A 21308-nucleotide genomic window follows, 5' to 3' on the forward strand; every position below is an offset into this window, starting at 1 on the left:
CCCCAGGAGGCTCTGGGTCGAGGGGAAGCCCTGGGAGTCCAGGCCAGTCCAGGGAGACACAGCTCAGTTGATGAACTGGCATTCTTGGTGGGGCTCCTCCTATCTGGCCAGGACTCCTCATCACGCATGTCCTTGACAGCTTTTGTTCTGCAGGTCGGTGTAGAACAAGTGGGGACAATTTCCCCACCTCCCATGCCACAGAAGCTGTTGGAGACAAGTCGGGAATAGATGTAAAAAGTCTTTGAAGGTTTAAGTCATGAATCCTTGTGAAAGCCACCCCTCTGGGCCACTGAGAAGTTTCTGCAGGAGGCGGGGTTGGAGAGCTGGTGTTTCAAATGAAAGGAACTTGTTAATAATATCCTCCTTTTTCCCAACCCAGCATCTCAATGCACCTTGCCAAAAAGTTCTCTGGACAGACATTGATCTTGACAGATAGGAAGGAGGCAGAAGAAAGCCCACGTGCGTATCGAGTACAGTGATACCAAGGAGTCTGAAGGGAAAGAAGCTTGCTTTGCTTAGAGAGACTCTTGGTGGCTGTGTGGCCTGGGGGGTTGGCTGAGATACCTCTGAGGGGAACCACCTGACTCCGCCCTCTTCACCCTTAGCAGAGGTAGTAGTAGATGTTGTAGATATTATGATGCTGTTGGTGAATTGGTCACCAGCCTTCATAGTAACCCTGGTCCACTACCTGGTCCACTTCACCACACATGGACAATCAAGTCCATCTCCATGACATTTGGAGATTGCTAAGAGAAACTCCTGCAGGGAAAGATTTGCATTATAGTATCATTCTGAATATGGAGGCCCAGTGGTGCAATAAAGAGCAAACGGCCTCACCTCTTACCTAAAAGATTATTAGTTCAAACTTAGCAGTCACTCCACAGGAGAAATATATGACAATCTTCTTTCATAAAGATTTTGAGTCATAGCAACCTTCTCAGCGAGTACTCTGTCTTATAGGGTTCTTTTGGTTTGATATAATTCTGAGCAGCTTAAAGAGTAATTATATATTGTTATTACTGTTGTTAAGTGCTGTCAAGTCACAGATGACTAATAGCAACCCTATGAACAAAAGACCTGAACACTTGTATAACTTCCATTGTTTCTCCACGTTCATAGGGTTTCAGGAGTCAGGCTATTTTGGAAGTGGATGCCACTCCTGCTTCCAAACTTGTTTTAATCGGGGAGCTCCACCAAATGCTGTCCACCATGGGTAACCATTATCACATTGAGACATCAGTGTCACAGTGTTCAGCATCACAGCAACCACGAGTTACCTCTGTACAGCAAATGGACAGACCAGGGCTATACGACCTAGAAGAATGTTTGACCAAAAAAATTAAAACCATGCCCGAGGGTCGCAGATGAAAGTCACCCACCTTTGACTCGGTAGCATCACTTTCAGGGCTTGTGGGGGGAGGGAAGGAAGTGCAATCAGATTGTTTCTTAGAAACAAAGACTTCTCACTTACTTCAGACATCAGAAGGGACCAGTCCCTGTAGAAGGACACTGACACTGGATAAAGCAGATGTCAGAATGAAGACGACGACCCTCAGTGGGACCAGTTCATACAGTGGCTCCAACAACGGTGTAAGACCAGGCCACGTTTTGTTCTGCTGAGTGTAGTTTTATTATGACTTGACGGCACTTAACAAGAACAATGCTTGTTTACTCTATATATCTACCCTGAAGAACTGAAATAAATCTAGCATAAAATTAAAATTTCAGATTAAGAATCAAAGAGTTGGTACGGCTCTTTGGCGTTTCTATCACTTATTCTTATTAAAAGACTTGATTGAGAAAGAGGCTGGGCACTAAAGAGCTGGAGACGAAACAACAAAAACAAAGTTTTTTTAAAGGACTTGATTTCTTGAACAATAACGTAGGTTAAAATGAATACCAGCATGTGAAAAGAACCATGGTATGTCTTACAGAGACTGTGGAGAAAGGCCTTACAAGAAATTCATAAACCTCTTCACAGAGATTTCAATATAAACATGAAAGGTAGGAGTTGCAGAGGTAAGCTGGATCCCTCAGAGACTAATAGGAACACAAGAAGAACGGGTAAGAGAAAAAGGAACATGAGAGAAAACGTGTCATGAAGTCACACACACAGCATCTTGTCGTTGTATTGGGCCCATCGAGTCGAGTAGGAGCAGAAACTGTCCTTGAAACAACAGGTCTGCACCCGCGTCTCCTGGGCCGTCCTCATCTCTAGCACACTTCAGCTCGTTGCTGCAATAACTGTTAATCCACCTCATTGAGGGTCATCCCCTCATTCACCAACCCTCTGCTTTTCCCCGCCTGATGTCTCTTTCCAAAGGATAGACTTTTCTAGCAACATGCTCAGAGAACATAAGAGGAAGCTTCTAGAACAACATATCTTGCTCTTGTCAAGTCCTCAAGTAAACTACCCGTAGCAACCCCATGCACGACAGGCCGAAACCCTGCCGTGTTCTTCCCACCCTCGCCGTGTCCACCGAGCTCAAACTCACTGCTATCGTCACTCGTCAATTCACCTTCTTGAGAGCCTCTTCTCGTTCTCGAATCTTTCCCAGCACAACGTCCAAGGATTGGCCGCTCTTGACGACATGCTCTAAGTATGTGAGAGGAAGTTTCACCTTCATTACCTCTAAGGAGTATCCTGGTTGCGGATTCTCCCCAGACAAATTTGTTTTTTCAGTGGTCAATGAGATACTCATTCATTTTCTCCAACTCCACTATTCAGAGAAATCGATCCTCCTCTGCATTCCTCATTCACCGTCCACCATTCAGATGCAAAGGAAGTAACTGAAAGTATCATGCTTTGGGTAAGGTGTACCTTAGCTCTTAAACTAACATCTTTGCTCTTTAGTACTTTAAAGACATCATTGACAGCAGATTGTGCCATTGCATGGCATTTAGATAATTATTAAAAAGAAAAGAGAAACCAAAGATAAATCCTCCTTCAAGTGAATTCCTGGCACTTGGTGAAATGAAAAAAGGACACTGTGTGTTCAAAGGAAGACTTTTGAGTTGTATAGGAAGAATGTTAACCCATGCGAATGGATTGATATAGGAGACCAACATCAGGACGAGGAAGGGAATGAAGTAGGAAAGACAGCTGTAGGAGACAGTAGCTACCTCAAAGTAAGGATGAGAATAAAGTCAGACCCCAAAATGTGGAGACAGGATGCCTCACCTTCCTACCTCTCCATCTCCTGCAAACTCTTCTGTTCAGATACTAGCCACCCAAAGCTTTGTCAGAGCTGACAGATTAAAAGGACACTCTGTTTCCACTGTCATTTAGGCAGAACAGACATCTGCTGCAAGATGGAAAAGTCCATATAACACTCCAACCTCCGTATCTGCTGGCCACAAATTCGGGGCTGGTTTCGAACTGCCTCTTCAGGATGCCGTCTGCAAACTTGAGAGTCTTCATGAATCCCTTACTCTCTCATTGGCTGGCTTTTACCTATTTGAGTTTCATAATTCTCTGAAATAACCATATACCATATTTCAGTTGTGGTACTGCTATGGACAAAATCTTGAATGGTGCAGGAAATAGTGAAAGAATATTGGAGAGAAGGGAAAAAAAAACAATATTGAGGAAATACACAGGTTCACTGTACCAAAATGGATTGGTAGACACGGAGCCATTTCAGGATGTAGCATCTGATCAAGAACCAGTAGTAATGAATGAAGATTTCAAGGTGCACTGAATGCATGAACAAAAGATAAGGACCCAGGCATTGATAGACTATCAATTAATATGTTTCAATAAACAAATGTAGCCCTGGACATGCTCACTAATTTGTCAAGAAATTTGGAAGACAGTCATTTGACCAACTGACTGGAAGAGATCGGTATTTGTTCCATTCTCCAAAAAAAGGTGACCTAGTAGAATGTGGAGAGTATTGAAAGAAGTCACAATTATCAAATGCAAGTGAAATCATACTGAAGACTCTTCAAAACAAATTAGAACAGCAGTACATTGATAGGATACTGCCAGAAATTCAAACTGAATTCCGAATCAACCAAGCAGTTGGTGGATTGAATGGTATCCATAGCACCAGGGATATCATTGCTAATGGATCGTGACTGAAAGCAGAGAATGCCAGAAAGATATTTATTTGTGTTTTATGCAAAGGTATGAGACTGTGAAATTGTGGATAACAATGAGAATTCCAGGAATTAACTGTGCTCATGTGAAACCTATACATAGACCAAAAATTGACCTAACAGACAATTGTCCTAAGACAAGGGAACACTGCATGGTTTAAAATTAGGGAAGGTGTCCATCAGGGTTCCATCCTTTCTCCATATCTATTTAACCTGTATGCTGAGCAAATCATTCGAAAAGATGGACTGTATCAAGAAGAATGTGGCATTAGGATTGAAGGAAGACTCATGAACAATTTGTAGATGGCATTATGTTACTTGCTGAAAGTAGAGGAATTGAAACACTTGCTGCAGAAGATCAAAGACTACAGCCTTCAAAATTAATTGCACCTCAACATAAAGTATGAAAAATCCTCACCACGGCATCAAGAAGTAGCATCATGAAAATGGAGAAGAGTGTGAAGTCGTCATCAATTACATTTTACTCGGGTCCACAATCAACACTTATAATTCCTGAATTGTTGTAGAGTACTGTCAAGTTAGAATTAGCCTATAGCAGACCCTCAGTGGGTTTTTAGAATCATTAAATCATGCAGGAGGGATTGTCCCTCTTTCTCCCACAGAGCAGTTGGTAGCTTCAAACCACGTGCCTTTAGGATGGTAGCGCAGCTACTTACTGGGTCAGAAGTCAAGAAATCAGACGATTTGGTTCCACAATCAACTCTGGAGAAATCTGTTGCCAAGGACATATTTAAAGTGCTAAAAAGTAAGGCTCAGGTGAGCTAGTGGTAAGAAACTGTGCTGCCGTCCCAAAGGCACATGGTTCGAGGCAACCAGCTGCTCCATGGGAGAAGGATGAGAAATCTCCTTCTGTGCGATTAACTGCCTCTGAAAACCTGCCGGAGGGTCAACTACGAGTCGGTTCTGACTCTATGGTACACAACAACAACAAAAAGTAAGGATGTCAGTTTAAAGACTATGGTGCACATGATCCAAGTCATGGTATTTTCAATGGTTTCACGTGCACTTGAAAGCTGGACAGTGAGTAAGATGACAGAAGAATGGGTGTATGGATTAAAATAATCAAGGCAGGAGCTTCCTGAGTTAAGACAAAACAAACACTCTACACTAGGACAGGCAAAATCTTGATTTTCCCACTAGCACTGCCTCTAATTAAGATGTGGTTATGGAAACAGGGAACATCAGCAAATAAGAAAAGAAACAGTATAAAAAAACATACCGGAGCCCAGTTAAGAAATTTTAGTGTTTACACGATGAGAAACTTGTCAATAAAAGCTGTGAGGATGCACTAGTCTAGAGGACGCTCAGCTATAACTTTCTTCCCCCTGACCGCGTTTTAATTTTTTTATAATCAGTAAAGTTTTATTGGTGTATGGCCACATACAATTGCCAACATGTTGTCTGTAGGTATTTTCATACTTCAGTGGCAGAGATGAGTAGTTGCAACTGAGACCACATGGTGCACAAGCTTAAAATATTTCTTATATGGACAGTTCTAGAAAGAGCTAAGGAATCAATTATCTTGATCATGGGTTCTAAACCTTAAAGCTGGTGGATTTGGATAGAACAAAAGAACACGTCTTTATTTTTACCAATTCCAACTGATGTTTAACACCAACTCTAATCATTAGCATAAACCCACTGCAGTTGATGGGTTTGAGCCATCAACCTTTCTGTTAACAATCAAATGCTGAATCTACCACGCCATGCATATTCTCTAGTCTTCTTGCTTGTTTGTTTTTCTCTTTTAAAGCAATTTTCTTTTTGTTTTTGTTTCAGTAAATGTTTGCAGAGCAAAATGGTTTTCCATTGAGCCAAACATTTCCCTCATATTACTATTGTTATCAAATGTTTAATAATAACAATTAAGATGATAGGAATGTAGTGCCTAACAGCTACTAGAGAAAATTCAAAGTACCTTCCTGTGACGGCTCAATCCTCTGAGGATACCATCATTACCTCTTTTTTTTTTTTCTTCACTAGCCAGAAACAAGCCTGTGTTATTTTCTATCTATCTATATTCTTTATCTATATATATCTTTATCTGTATCTATATCGGTATCTCTCTATCCATCTATCTATATATTTCACCCTTTTATTTATTCATTTTTGCATGTTTTCTTCTCTCCATTTCCCTCGTCCTCCCTGGCCCACCCTGCAATACACTCCTTGCTTCAGATTGTTCTCATACATGTTACGCCCAATCAAATATTCCTTTAGGACAGTTCTTCCTCTTATCTGTTCTAATGCAGTGTTTGTCAACTATCCACTCTTTCCCCATTCCCTCCTCAAGCACCCACTATATCTGTCCTATTTTATACCAGCAGTGTTAGGCAATATTTGTCCTTCTGTGCCTGAGATATTTCACTGAAAATAGTGTCCTCAAGCCTCCCTCATGTTGTGTGATTTTTACTATTTCATTGTCTTTAAATGTTGTATAGTATTCCAATGTGAGTGTACCATGGTTTTTCTATCCATTGATTTATTGATGGGCACTTGGGTTACTTCTGTCTCTTTGCTGTTATGAATAATGCAGCAGCAGATGCGAGTGTGTGTACAGCTGTTTGAGTGCGGCTCTGGTTTCTTTAGGGTATATTCCCAGTAGTGGAATTGCTGGGTCAAATTGTATTCCTATTTCCAAATTTTAGGGAACGTGCCAGACCACCTTCCATAGTGGTTGTACCATTTTACATTCCCACCAGCAGTGAATAAGAGTTCCAGTCTCCCCACAACCCTTCCCTTACCTCTTGTCTAAGGAAAGTCTTGAATAGTTTATTACGTTATTTGGCACTTCCTTCCTGGTCAGAGAAGTGCAACATCTGTTGACCTCATGTGAGGGGAAGAACAATGGTGGGAACTGCGTGAAAAGAAAAATGGAGAGGTCCAGACTATTTCATCTTGGAAAGATACGGTGCCAGTGAGCACCGCCACACGTAGGGAATGATTCATAAGGAGACTTCTTTTTTTAATTTAGGTTGTTTGCTTTTCATTTCAATGAACATCTACAGAGATTTTGGAATTCCATTCATTCATTGTTGCACCCTTCTCCCCCCCCCCCCCCCCCCCCCCGCCCCCCGCCGTTGCTCCTCTCCTTGAAAAGCAAAAGAAAAACTCCCTCACTGGTAGACTAAAGAGCAGAGAATAAGTATTAACATCCTTCAACAGATCTTGAAAGTCTCCTCTTCATGGAGCTTCCTGTGCTGCCTCCAGCTCTCCCCTCATCTTTGACTCCTGGGTGGTGTTTGTCCCTCCTAGAACTCCAGCCTGAGACCCCTGGGACGTCCCCCCATGAAGTTCTTGCACATTTAGTGTTTCTCTGAATGATGATGGCCTCTTTTGTTTTCTTTTTCCACTGCCTCTGAGTAAACTATCTTACTCTATTGTCTATATGTGGGGGGGGGGGTGGCTTTATTAACTTTTTAGATCTGATCATACAAAATTAAATGGCCACCTGTTTAAGTAGCTTCTTAATTCCACAAATTCACTTAGTCGAGCAGCGTCTAAAATGTCAATGAGCCTTACTTTAAGAAAACTGAAGTGAAATGTATTGTTTTTGACACTTCTCAGTGCAAGGATCAGCCTTATTCATAGAAACTCCAGGATTCTACATTAGTCCTGGCGCCTACGACTGCTGTGGGGCTTGCAAGGAGCCTGACAGGGAAGGCTAGGCTGATAGAACGCTGAGTGTCGAGCCCATCGTAAAGAGGGTGTGCTGCTGGGCTCCTTCAAGGCCAACCACAGCACCAAACTTCTTCACTAGCAAGAACAAGAGTGTCAGCAGAGTCCACTAACCACGTCCAGGGAACAGCATTGCCCTCACAGGAGAGAATCAGAATCTCCAATCCTATTAGCTGACTCCTAAGTTGCTATTAATGTAAAAGATAATGTACTAAAGTTCTTGTTTAGTGCAAAAGTCATTTTCTCAGTTCTACCTTTCATCTTAAGGTCTTTTAGCCTATTGAAAACGTAAAATTGAAAGTATAGACATAAAAAATTATAACTTCAAAACCAAAACTTTCACCTTGCAAGCTTCTTGCAGCATTCAAAATATCTCTAACAGCCGCTTATTTACATACCTGAGTGTCCAATAAAGTAAAGCAATGAACATTCTTAGTACTGTGTCAGAAACATCTTCAAAGATCCACCATTTTCCATAGTATTGTTATCAAAAATTTGTTGTTGTTGTTGTTGTTGTTATGTGCCATTGAGTCGCTTGCGACTCATAGTGACCCTATACATATTACCATTATATTGACTATTGAAGCTATTTCTATCACCAGATTATGTAAATGCTCTAATTATTCAGGTATAACAAACACAAAAAAGTGAACTATAAATATCCAGAAATTTCAGGGACCAAGAATGTTGATAAAACTCCTAAAAGTTGTATAAGTAATTAAGTGAAAACTACCAAAGTGCAAACTCACTCCATCTGTAAGTAATGAAGAAACATGAATCTTTGTCAGAACTGACCGAACAAGTGTTGAAGGCATAAGAATTTGTTAGAACTCATTAAACAATTGTAGAAGGCATGAAAAGTCTGTAAATCTGTGAGTAGAAGGATAGTAAGAGTGGGTCTAAGGGGGAGGAGGAAGTAGTTTGATTTTAAAGTAGATCTATTGAAGAGTAAATTATTAAAATTTTTCTTATACCATGTTTGTTTTTATGAAACTGAGTTAGTTTACTCAGCATAATACTCTCCAGTCCCTCCATGTTTGATAGTAATTTACAAATTCATTGCTTCTGCGTGCTGCATGTTTTCCATTGTGTGAATGTATCATAAATTTTCATTACTGTAGAACGAGTATAAGGATCCTAGGAGGGGAGGGGGGCTTGATCATAGGGTCAGACAATTTGATGGGTGGAGGGAGGGATGGGGAAAGGATAGTGACTAGGGAATGATCCAGTGTGAAAACAATGCATACCAACTTTATGAACTTTGTAAACCAGTATAAATTTAAAAAAATCAAAACTTAAGAAAAGAGTAAATTATTAGAAAGTAAGTGAAGAAAGTATAAGAGTAAGTGAATAAAAAGTAAGGGAAGGTGAGTTAAAAGCAAGGACATTTTATTTTATGTAATGATAGATTGTTCTGCATTGTCTCTAAAATGAGAAAACCCAGGCAAATCAACTGTATTGTTAAAAGTTTATCTTTATTCATCCAATCCAGTGGTAGTGACAAAGTTTAACAGGACAGCAAGCAATAAATATTAGAGAGGTTGTGGAGAGAGTGGAACTCCCACAGACTGTTGGTGGGATTGTAAAACGGTACAAACACTCTGGAAGGCAGTTGGCATTTCCTGCAAAAGCTGAACATAGATATTCCACATGACCCAGCTATTCTACTGCTAGGAAGATATCCCAAGGAAAACAGAACTGAGACACAAATTAAGAGCTGTACATTGATGTTCATAGCAACATTATTTACAACAACAACAAAAATGGAGACATCCCAAATGTCCATCAACAAACAACTGGATAAGAAAGTGTAGTACATTCATATGATAGACTACTATACAACACTCAGGAAAAAGGATTTTGGAAAAGTCTATATAACATGAAAGAAACTAGACAGCATTATGTTGAGTGAACTGATTCAGGTTCATATGGACAAATACTGCATAAGACTGTTATTTTAAAAACAGAAGGGTAACTAGTAAGATGTGTATGGATATCCAAAGAGGGGAAGGGAGGGAGGAGGGAGGCCGAGGGTAAGAAGGGAAGAAATCCCAAAGTCACAGAGGTTGCTGGGTGGAGGAAAGGAGTGAAGGTAAGATCTAGTTAAAATCTGAAAGAAAGAGATAATAGTAGTCATAGATCAGTGGCTATTAATTTTATAAGACACACTATAAGAATTTGTGAAATGCAGCATAATATGTATAATCTAAAGAAAATTCTACTGAGTGGCATATGTCAGTTACAAAAGGACAATTATGGTATAAGGTCACTATTATAAAAATCTGAGGAAAGGTTTACATACAGATGCAACCAGTCTTGGCAGTTACCAGGGATATGAAAGGAGAGAAAGGGGAGTAAAAAATTTAATAAATCAGTAAGTTGAGTGAAAAGAAAGGCAATACAGAATGAGAGCTGATTAGACAGTGTAATTAATTTCATTAATCAATTATAATTATGTTATAAAACAAAATGTCTATGGATGTATGAAAAATCAATATGATTTTTAAGCCTTCATTCAGATGAAAAATAAATTTTCAAATCCCTATGCACATCAAAAAAACTCCTCCAACTGTGTAAGAAGGAAAGCCACAGACTGGGGAAAAATATGTGGCAATGACATATCTGATAAGGGACTTACATCTAAAATTTATAGAATACTCCAGAACCTCAAGCAAAAAAAAATGTAAACAATCCAGTCACAAAATGAGCACAAGATAGGAATAGGCACTTCACCAACGAGGACATTGAGATGGCAAACAAACACATGAAGAAACATTCAAAATCCCTAGTTATTAGAGAGATTCAAAGCGAAACAACTATGAAATACCGTATCACCCCAGTAACAATAGCAAAGTTCAACAGGGCAGCAAACAACAAATACTGACAAGGTTGTGGAGAGTTTGGAACTCTTATTCACCGCTGATGGGAATGTAAAACAGTACAACCACAATGGAAGGTGGTCTGGCATTTTCTCAGAAAGTTGGAAAAAGAAATACTATTTGACCCAGCAATTCCACTGCTAGGAATATACCCTAAAGAAACCAGAGCTTTCACCAAAACAGATAGATGCATGCACAACCATGTTTATTGCTGCAATATTCACAATAGCAAAGAAATGAAAGCAACTCAAGTGCCCATCAACAAATTAATGGATAGAAAAACTATGGTTTATTCGCAAAAGGGAATACTATGTAGCACTGAAAAACAAGGAACTCATAAAATAATGCATAATAAGGGTGACCCTATAGGACATTAAGCTAAGTGAAATATCTCAGTTACAAAAGGATGAATACTGTATAACACCACTGTTATAAAATAGGACTGACATAAGGGTTGGGGGGTAACTAAGAAAAGAGGGAGTAAATAATGAATACTGCATTAGAACAGATTAAGTAAAGAACTGCTTAAAATTAATATATGACTACGCATTATTTGTATGACAACAGTTCAGAATAAGAGGTGCATTGCAAAGTGGACTGGAGGAGGGGTTGTGGGGAGGGAGGAAAGAATGCAGCAATGAATAAATTTTTTAAGTGAACTGGAGAAGGGGGAAGGAGGAAAATGTGCAACCGTGAATGAATGAAAATCCAACTTTTCTGTAAGCTTTTGTTAAAATTATAATTAAATAAATGGGGAAAATAAATGACCTATTTTTTTTTAAAAAAAGTTTTCTCTCAGTTCAAAATCCTCTAAGAAAATAAGACATAAGCTGCTACGGTCTGGTCTTTCTACCATGCTTTCTATGTTTATATCAGATTATACCACAAATAATCATGACATGGAACCTGGCAAGAGCTCCCACATGGGGGGATCCTTGATATAACCTCCACTCAAAAGGGTCAAACAATGGTCACAAGCTCTGACCTCTTCCCTCCCAGCAGGAAGCAGATAGAGCTGTTGTTATCCACACTCTCCTAACAGCAGTTAGAGTTCCCATCCCAGAGGAGCAAGCAGCTTTCAGAGCAAACGCAAGATTTCCTATTCCTGCCTCACCCGCAAAATGTGCTATTAAATTCTTGTATATGTTTAAACAATTAAATTTGAACACTAATATGACCAAAAAAAGCACTCAAAAACTACCAGCTAGTAATGGTCCCTTTGTTATAAGGCATCTCTTTTGTTTACCTTCTGTCCCTTGGATTTCTTCATGAAATATACACACTACCTCTTAAAATCTATTCTATAAAGTAAGTCGCATTCTGGTGGCCTAGTGGCAAGAAACTGTACTGTAGTTCCAAATGCAGGTGGTTCAAATCCACCAGGTACTTCACAGGAGAAGGATGGGCAATCTCCTCTGTGAGATTAACAGCCTCTGAAAACCCACTGGAGGGTCAGCTATGGGTCAGTTCTGACTAGGCAGTACACAACAACAACAAGAATGCATTTTATACCCTAAAAAATATGGGTGGGGGAACACACAAACTAAAAATAAACAAACAAGCCAAAAGCAGGAGATGTAGAGGTCAAACTGACCAAGGCAGGGATGCCTGGAAACAGAGCAGGAAGGGAGGAATGATGTATACTGCATTGAAACAGATGAGAGAGAGAACTGTTTAAAAGGTATATATGATTGGGTATTATTATCATGACAGGAGTCCAGAATGAAGGCTACACAGTGGAATGGACTTGGTGGGGGCGGGGAAAGAAAGCAAACCCCTCTCCTAGAACAGACAAAACCTTGATTCTCCCATTGATGCTGCATTCTAATAAAGATGTGGTTATGGAAGCAGGGAAGGTCAGCAAATCAGAAACAGGGAAAAACATCCTGGAGCCCAGTTGACATATTTTAGTGCTTATGTCCTGAGAAACTTGTCGATAAAAGCTGTGAGGACCACAGGTCAGGAGGACACCTATCCTGAGTTCCTCTCCTCTCACCTCCTGACTAAGGATACTCTGTGCAGTTCATTCCATTGCTCTCAGCACTTTTCTCCTGGTCAGAGAAGTCCAGAAAATGATGCCTTTGAATTGTGGTGTTGGAGAAGAGTGCTGAATATTTCAAGGACAGCCAAAAGAACGAACAAACATGTCTTGGAAAACGTTCAGCCAGGGTGTTCCTTGGAGGTAAGAATGGTTGTATTTGTCTCACACACTTTGGGCACGATGTCAGGAAGAGGACACCACACATATGTCCTGAGAGTGTCCCAGGGCAGGGCAAGGTTCACGCCGGCTGTTCGGAGGGTCTCTGCGAGGCACGGTCCACTTCTAACAACAACAGAATACCTTAAGTGCAATTATGTATTTATTGTTTCCATAAATTACACAAATGAAGACACACATAAGGTCAGATTCAAGAGTAATTCCAAACTAGACCATCCATGTGCTGTGTGCTACTTTATCAGAGCAGTAGTTCTCATAACCCAATAATCCCTTAACCAAGAAGCTCTCTGAGCCACCATGCTCAAACCTTTTTTTATATTTTATTAATTTTAATGAAAGTTTACAGAAACTTAGGGTTTCCATTCATTAATTGTTGCACTTTTCTCTCTGCCCAGCCTCTCCTCCCCTCAATTTACTCTCCTCCTTAAAAAGTAGAAGAAAAAGTCTTTCATTGTTATGCATTCCTTCCCCGCCCCCACCAAGTCCATTCCACTGTGCAGTCTTCATTCTGGACTCCTGTCATGATAATAATACCCAATCATATATACTTTTTAAACAGTTCTGTCTCTCATCTGTTTCAATGCAGTATACATCATTCCTCCCTTCCTTCTCTGTCTTCCCTCAACCCCAATGTCAGTCCTGTTTTACAACAGTGGCCCTAAGCAATATTTGTCTTTCTGTGGCTGAGATATTTCACTCAGCATATTTGCCTCCAGCATATTGTCCTCCAGGGTCACCCATTTTGCATATTTCATGAGTTCCTTCTTTTTCAATGCAGCATAGTATTCCATTGTGTGAATATACCAGAACTTCTCTATCCATTCATTTGTTGATGGGCACTTGTGTTGTTTCCAGCTCTTTGCTATTGTGAACAAAGCCACAATAAACATGGGTGTGCGTATATCTGCATAACTCCCACGTGCTAGGCTAACTCATTCCTCAGAAGTCAGTTCTTGCCTGAGTAGCTCTCGATCACCAGCCAAATTCTCTAGTGGGATCTGGAAGTCTCAGAACAAGACACAGCCATTGCTTTTCCACAGTTATTTCTCCAGAGCCGGAGACAAAGCAGAGTTCATGGAGGGTGAAATGAGGCCGCAGCACCACACTTAAGCACCTGGGTAAGAAATGGAGAGTGTGCGTGACATTCCCCGGACACTTAGAAAGTTCTGGAATGAAGCTGAGCCAGACTGTCAACTCCATCCTGTTTAGGTCACATCTCAAGAGTAGATGTCAGCTTAACTCCCTAGGGCTGCTATGATTAAAAAGACACCATAAAACAAACAAAAGCCCACAATGGGTGGGCTTAAGTCACAGGAATCCGTTTTGTCAAAGTTCAGAAGGTTATAGTCCCACTTGGAGAGGCGGCTCCAGGCCAAGTCCACCCTTATTCACAGCACCTGGAGTTTCTGGTGTTCTGTCTCACTCACGTGTGTCTGCTCTATAACTCAGAGGTGATAAGTTGTGGAACTTGTAATACCGGTGTCCAGAAAAATTCCCATTGCCATCAGAATCAGACCCACAGGTACAGAGGCAAAGACTTTATATACATTTGATGGGGCTCAATTCAGTCTGCTGGATGCGTTCAGTTACCAGCAGCCCATTTTAAGACCACCATTAACAAAAGCCAAGTAGAGAATTATCAAAAAAGAGTAAGAGTCTCCACGAGACGGTTTGACACAGTGACTGCACTGACAGGTACGTAGAGGTCATGAGGACGGCGCAGGACTCGGCAGGAAAGTTCCATTGCACACAGCGTCGCTGTGTGTCAGTCAACCAGACAGCCTCCAACATCAACAACAACAACGTCACTGGCTTTTCCCACAGCATTGTTGTGTGTCAGAGTCAACCGACTGCATGCAACATCGACAACAAAACCACTGGCTTTCAACAGCATTGCTGTGCATCAGTCAACCAGACAGCCACTAACATCGACGACAACCTCACCACTTTCCACAGTGAGATCTCAGCACTCACGCTGTGGTGGTAATGGCAGTGAGGGCTGAGTCCTGCGAGCAACTGACTGGAGCTCCAACGTGGGAGAGACCAGGGAGGCCCTGTGGAAAGCCTCCCTGCTCTTCACATGTTCTTTGTTGGGAAAGACACACAACTAGGGTGTAGAGTCAGGCAGTGGCTAGGAGGACCCACCGCGGAGCAGACCAGCCACACCCCAGGCAATGCCACCATCTTTGGACTCTTAGAAACGAAGCAGCCTTCACTGTGCTGGTCAAGATGAAGACAAGAGTATCTGGAAGTCATGTCCTCTGAGGACTGAGCACAGGTACTGCAGGAGAATTGATAGCCAAGAACTAGGTCTCTTTGGCCAATTATTTGTAGATGTCCACTCTATCAAATCAATTCTGGCTAATAGGACCCTGTAGGATAAAGTCTTATTAGTCAAGGTTTGAAATTGGCCTTCTCAACAAACACAAGATGGGGAGTGGTAAAATCAAGTCTTCTCACAAGACAGAGTGAGTGTATAAACCTTGGCTGTGGTTTTGACTTTGGCTTTGCTGGACCTGCAATCCATGGTTCAGATGCCTTTGTCTATGAGGGCTGCCTCTCTGGGTACCAGATGACCTTTGACGGTGCCAAATCAAAGAAGCTGACAAGGAATAACTTCGCTGTAGGTTACTGGCCCGAAGACTTCCAGTTACCCACGATTGTCAATGATGGGACAGAATTTGGAGGATCAGTTTATCAGAAAATATGTGAAGATCTTGATACTTCAGTAAACCTTGCTTGGACAACAGAGGCCAACTGCACTCATTTTCACAAGGCTGCTAAACATCAACTGGATCCCACTGCTTCCATTTCTGCAAAAATCAACAACTGTAGTTTAATTGGAGTGGGCGACGCTCAGACTGTGAGGCCTGGTGTGAAGTTTACACCGTCCGTTCTGGTAGACGGGAAGACCATTAATGCTGGAAGTCACAAACGTGGTCCTGCCCTGGCGTCTGAGGCTTAACCCAGCTGAAGAAGCCTCTGGGAAGGGATATCTGAAGTTAGCCTTAACATATCTCCACTGTGGTTGACAAGCTTTCCCCCACGCCCCTCAGGAAGGGGATCAAAACAAAGGGTGATGTAAACAAGAGCTGTATTTTAAATACTGAGACAGGTACTTGTTTCTGGGTGAATTGCTTATCTGACCACACTTGCATGCAGTCACCTATACACGAAATGCAGAGCAGAGTTAAACCCCTCCTAGGGTCTCTGAGGCTGTGATTATGATGAGGCAGAACGTCTCATCTGTTTTCCGTGGAGTAGTTGATGGTTTTGAACCACTAATCTATGAGTTAAGAGCCATGCACTTAACCCCTCCGCCTCCAGGGCTCCTTGGTTATTGGCTGGAACTGCAGAGGTCAGCTCAGGTGCTAGAAGCCGGGTTTTACAGAAGCACAGTCAGGCTCAGTGCGAGGAAGATTTTAACAGTCACACCTCCCACAGTGCACTTCGCTACAGAAGGAAAACTACCTGACCCAGAAAAGGCACAGAATGGCCAACGGCCACCCATCCGTGCGGCCAGAGTGGAAATCACTGCATCGGAAGAGAGAGGATCCCTCCACCTTCACACCTGTCCTGGGTGACACCTGGACAGAGCTGCCCCGAGTCCTGCTTGTTGCCTTTGCTTGCTCTCAGTGACCTGGGCCATCGTCTCCAGTTATGTAAGATACAGGCTTGTTGTCATCTCCTCTGCACCTGTCGCGAGCCTCAGCTCTGGTAATAAAGCCCAGGCCCTGGAACTTTCCACATCACATCATGCTGGTATTTAAGCTGGTCTCCTAAGAGCTGTGATGTGTGTCGTCTTGGGTCATGATTTGTGTCAGCCACAGAACATGACCACGTGTCCCACATTCAAGCTCCTTTAGTGCCAGAAAGTCCCCAGCAGCTTGGCCAGGACAGTCAAGTGGCCCCTGACAGCCACCCCCACCTCCTCCCCTCTGTGTGAACAGAGTATGGGGGCTGCAGTGGGCAAGCTCACACTGCATCAAGGAAGGCAGGCTGAACACGGAGCTGCCATGTCAACCAGCACACCAATAATGGGCATGCAAGGTCCTCGGCTTAAGGGTCTGATTATCTTCACGTTGGTTCTCACGGCAGTTAAATGTATTTTTTAAAATGTTTTTGTTATTATTATTTAAAAAAACACAATATTGTTATTGTTATGTGCCATCGAGTCACCTGTGACTCATGGTGATCCTTTGTACATCAGCTCTGAACCCTGCCCTATCCTGAGTCAATCTCATCATCTCCAGACCGATCCCATTTCTGCGACAACTGACTCAATCCATCTCATCCTGGGTCCTCCTCTCCTACACTGTCCTCCCACCCTTCCAAGTATGATGTCCCTCTCCAAAGTCTGGTCCCTCCTGGCTGTGTATGTGAGATGGAGCTTCAAAATCCTAGCCTCCAGGGAGCAGCCTGGTTTCATCCTCTCTAGGACAGACCTGATTTTTCTCCTGGCAGTCGTGATATGTCCAACACTCTTCTCCAGCACCACAAGGGGGGGGTAGGAAATTGGAAGAATACAGGTGAAAAGCCAGGATAATGACGGGCAAGGTCCAATGGTGATTAATTTTATTCAACATAATGCATGAGAATGATTGTATGAAGCAAAATGTGAATGAAGAATAGTGTGAAACAATATATACACACTTTGTAAGTAAACCAATACACTCTCTCTCTATATATATATATATATTTTTAAAAAGCTATTTATTCTTCTTCTATCATCGTAGTTATTGTCCAGTTCTTAGATGCATAGCGAGTAATTAAAAACAGTAAGTATATTAATAAATCTGATCTTTTGCATTCTGAAAGTGTTCATTTGAGAATGACAACATCAATAAATTAAATATTACATTAAATAGTGCATTTTGTTATTGTTAAGTGTCATTGAGTTGATTCTGCATTCATAGTGTCATTAAAAGTGACATTAAAAGAGCTCCCCAGTCCCCAGATTATTCCATCTGACCCCTGGGTAGGAAAAAAAAAGTCTAGGGTATCCAGAGAATTTTATCTAGACTACTTCCTGCCACCCTCTCCCCTAGTAAACCTGAAAGCAACACACACACACACACACACACACACAAATAAAAAAGAGAGCTGACTTGAACACAAGCCATAGATGTGGCCTGGGCTTCCAGCAAGATTGTGTCTATAAGAAACACCAGGGAGACACACTCCTTAGAATAACTAGCAAGTCCACCACCAGTAAGGAGATTGACAGAGAGCATGTACCCAAGATAAAGTCTTGAAGGCAAGAACTAGTAGGATAGAAGGATTAATGGAAATTAGAATTACAGGGAGGAAATAGGAAAAATGTGATTGCCTTATGGATATTGTACTAAATGTTATAAAACAAAACATGTGAATGCTTGAAGAAAAACCAACAGATTCTGTAAATAACACGTGTTATTATGTGTAAATAACAATAAAAAATATTAGATGAGAAAAAAAAGTGACTGTACAAACAGCAAATACTGTTACAGTCCTCTCTCACACCATCTTTCCCAGCAGGACGTCTTTTTCCACGGACTTGCCCCTCCTGACAACACACCCAAAGCTTTGCCACCATCCTTGTCTCTAAGAAGCACTCTGGATGCACTTAATCCAAGACAGACTTGTGTGTTGTTTTGCCGTTCCATTAGACATTCCGTACGCTTGTAACACTACAACTCAAAAAACATCTATTCTTACTCCATGTTCCTTATTCATTGTTCAACTTTCAGGTGCATGTGAAGCAATGAAAAAGTCCACGGTTTCTACTGGGACACCTTAATCTTTAAATCAGTATCCTTGCCTTTAACACTTTGGAGATTTCCTGACAGCAGTTCTTCCCAGTGCAAAACATCTTTTTATTTCTTTATTGCTGGAACCTCAGATGATGATTGTAGATCCAAGTTCTTGTTATTGTTGTTGTGTGTCATTGAGTTGTATGCAACTCATTACAACCCTATGTACAACAATGCTAAACCCTGCTCTATCCTGCGAAAATCTTATTGTCTCTGACACACCTACCACTAATCCCCCAGTCATTGAATCAATACACTTCATAGAGGATCTTCCCCTCCTGCACTGTCCCTCTACCCTTCCAAGCATGATGTCCCTCTCCAAGGACTGGTCTCTCCTTTCAACATGTCCAAAGTATGTCAGACGAAGCTTCAGAATCCTTGCCTTCAAGGAGCAGCCTGGTTTAACCCTCTCCAGGATGAATCTGTTTGTTTTCGTAGCAGTCCAAGGTACATTCAATACTCTTCTCCAGCACCACAGCTCAAAGGCATCAATTCTCCTTGTATCCTCCCTAGTCATTGTCCAACTCTCTGATGCATAACAAGTGATTGCAAAGACCATGACCTGGATCAGGGGCACCTTAGTCTCCAGACTGACACCATTGCTCTTCAGTACTTTGGAGAGGTCTCTGACAGCAGACTTTCTTAATGCAATTTACCTTTTAATTTCTTCACTGCTTTTACCAAGAGTGTTAACTGTGGAGCCAAGCAAACTAAAGCTGTGAACAACCTCGATCTCTTCACCATCTTTCACGATGCTGCCAATTGGTCCAGTGGTGAGAATCTTTGTTTTCGTGACATGGAGCCTCAATCCATACTGAAGACTGCAGTCCTTGACACTCTGCAGCAAGTGCTTCAGGTCCTCCTCAGTTTTAGCAAGTAGGGTTGTGTCGTCTGCATAGTGCAGATTGTTGATGACTCTACCTCCAATCCTGATGACATATTTCTCCTCATAGAACCCTGCCTCCTGGATAATCTGTGCTGCATATCCAGTCCACATATCATGGCGGAGCCTGCAATTCTTTGGAGCCTGAGGGCCCCAGGACACATCACCCTCCCTTGGAAAGCTTTCATTGTGACTACAGTGTGCTGTAAATGGAAGAGAAGAGGCCCTAAGCCGCAAGATGTCAAACCCAGAGCAGAAATTCAAGGGAAAGGAGTTTTCCTCAGAACCATCTGAGGTAGGAAGCCTTCCCTAACACAAAGTCACAGAAGCCCAGAAAGCTTGAGGTATAAGCTACCATATCAAGGGCTGGATAGCAGGAGATGGGTGTTGAAGGGAATAGGTGGGAGTACAAGGGAATGCTGGTAGAACAGGGTCAAGACACAAATGTCAAGGGCAGTGACAACATGGAAACTATTGGTTTTTTCCACAATTGGTAAAATATCTTTCATCTCTTCTGTAAAATGCTTGTCTGTCAGATACTGTTCTAAATCTGAGCATTCAGATTAAGACAGACTAGGAAGAAGGATTGGCCACCCACTTCTGAAACAGCAGGCCTTCGAAAACCCTGTGTACAATAGAGCACACTTAGACCTGCAGACATGACAACTGAGGTGGATCCAAGTGGAATGAGATGATTGACAACTTGAATCTTGTCTCCATCCGCCATGATGTTGTCTATTGGTCCCGTGGGGGGATTTCCCACGCGCCCCGCCCCCCATGTGGAGATGTGAACCCTGTTGGAGGCTGTGGTCTTTGATCTTCTTCAGCAAGAACTTCAAGTCTTCTTCACTTTCAGAGAGCAGTTTGTGTCATCTGCTTGAACACAAATTGTTGGCAAATCTTCCTCTAATCCTGATACCACATTATTCTTCATATAGGCCAATTTCTCAAATTATTTGTTTAGCACACAAATTGATATATTTTTTTTTTAAATAACAGTAGTTAGTGCAGCCCTGGTGACTGGAATGCACTGTAACTCCAGGACTGCAAGGAGACCAAGAGGTGCAGGCAGGAGCCCAAACTCTGGTGTTCACTGCCACACTAGGCACAGCAGCCAGATGTGGAAGCAGCCTACATGACCACCCCTGGTGGACGGATAAGCACGACGTGGTACAGGGAATTCTGTAAGATCCAGGACTCAGAGCAGAGCCTTGCTCTTCCGGCTCTGCTAAAAGCACTTTCTACTGCTCGTTTTAGTGGTGGTTCATTGAAGGTTGCTTCTCTGCTGGATTCTTACCCAGGTTCTGGCTTGGGTCCGTTTTCCTCGACATGCAGTGCACTCTTGCTGAGTGAGGAGGGGCAGCACAGACCCGGGAGCACGCACACGGAGTGAGGGCGGTGGAGACATCTGTGAGCATCAGGCACTATCCAAGGACCAAGGAGCAGACCCAACAGGACGTGCAGGCACAGAACTGCGAAGGACTGGCCTTCTGCTCCGCAGTGCTTCCTAAGGGCAGCCTTTTCATTACAGCAGGGCTAGGAGGCACAGACAGCCCAGAGTAGACTGGATCAGGGATCCACAGCATTCCTCTTCCTGTGCGGCCACTAGTGTCACGGCTCCAGCAGTGGACCACACTGTTCTGTGCAGGACAACACACTAAGACTCACAGAAGATGAAGCAGAAAGAAGATGAGGTGGGTGGGGGGAAGGACGCTGGGCCAGGGCCAGGTGACCAT

The 21308-nt window shown here is 42.3% G+C and overlaps 1 pseudogene; it reads left to right on the forward strand.

Annotated features, from left to right (window-relative positions):
• The window catches only part of LOC102851956, a 120561-nt pseudogene extending 104632 nt beyond the window's left edge, over positions 1 to 15929 (forward strand).
• Positions 15930 to 21308: the final 5379 nt, after the last annotated feature.

Source organism: Elephantulus edwardii, unplaced genomic scaffold (genome assembly GCF_000299155.1).
Source record: "Elephantulus edwardii isolate Elephantulus edwardi_28Jun2011 unplaced genomic scaffold, EleEdw1.0 scaffold00064, whole genome shotgun sequence".
Classification (NCBI taxonomy): domain Eukaryota; kingdom Metazoa; phylum Chordata; class Mammalia; order Macroscelidea; family Macroscelididae; genus Elephantulus; species Elephantulus edwardii.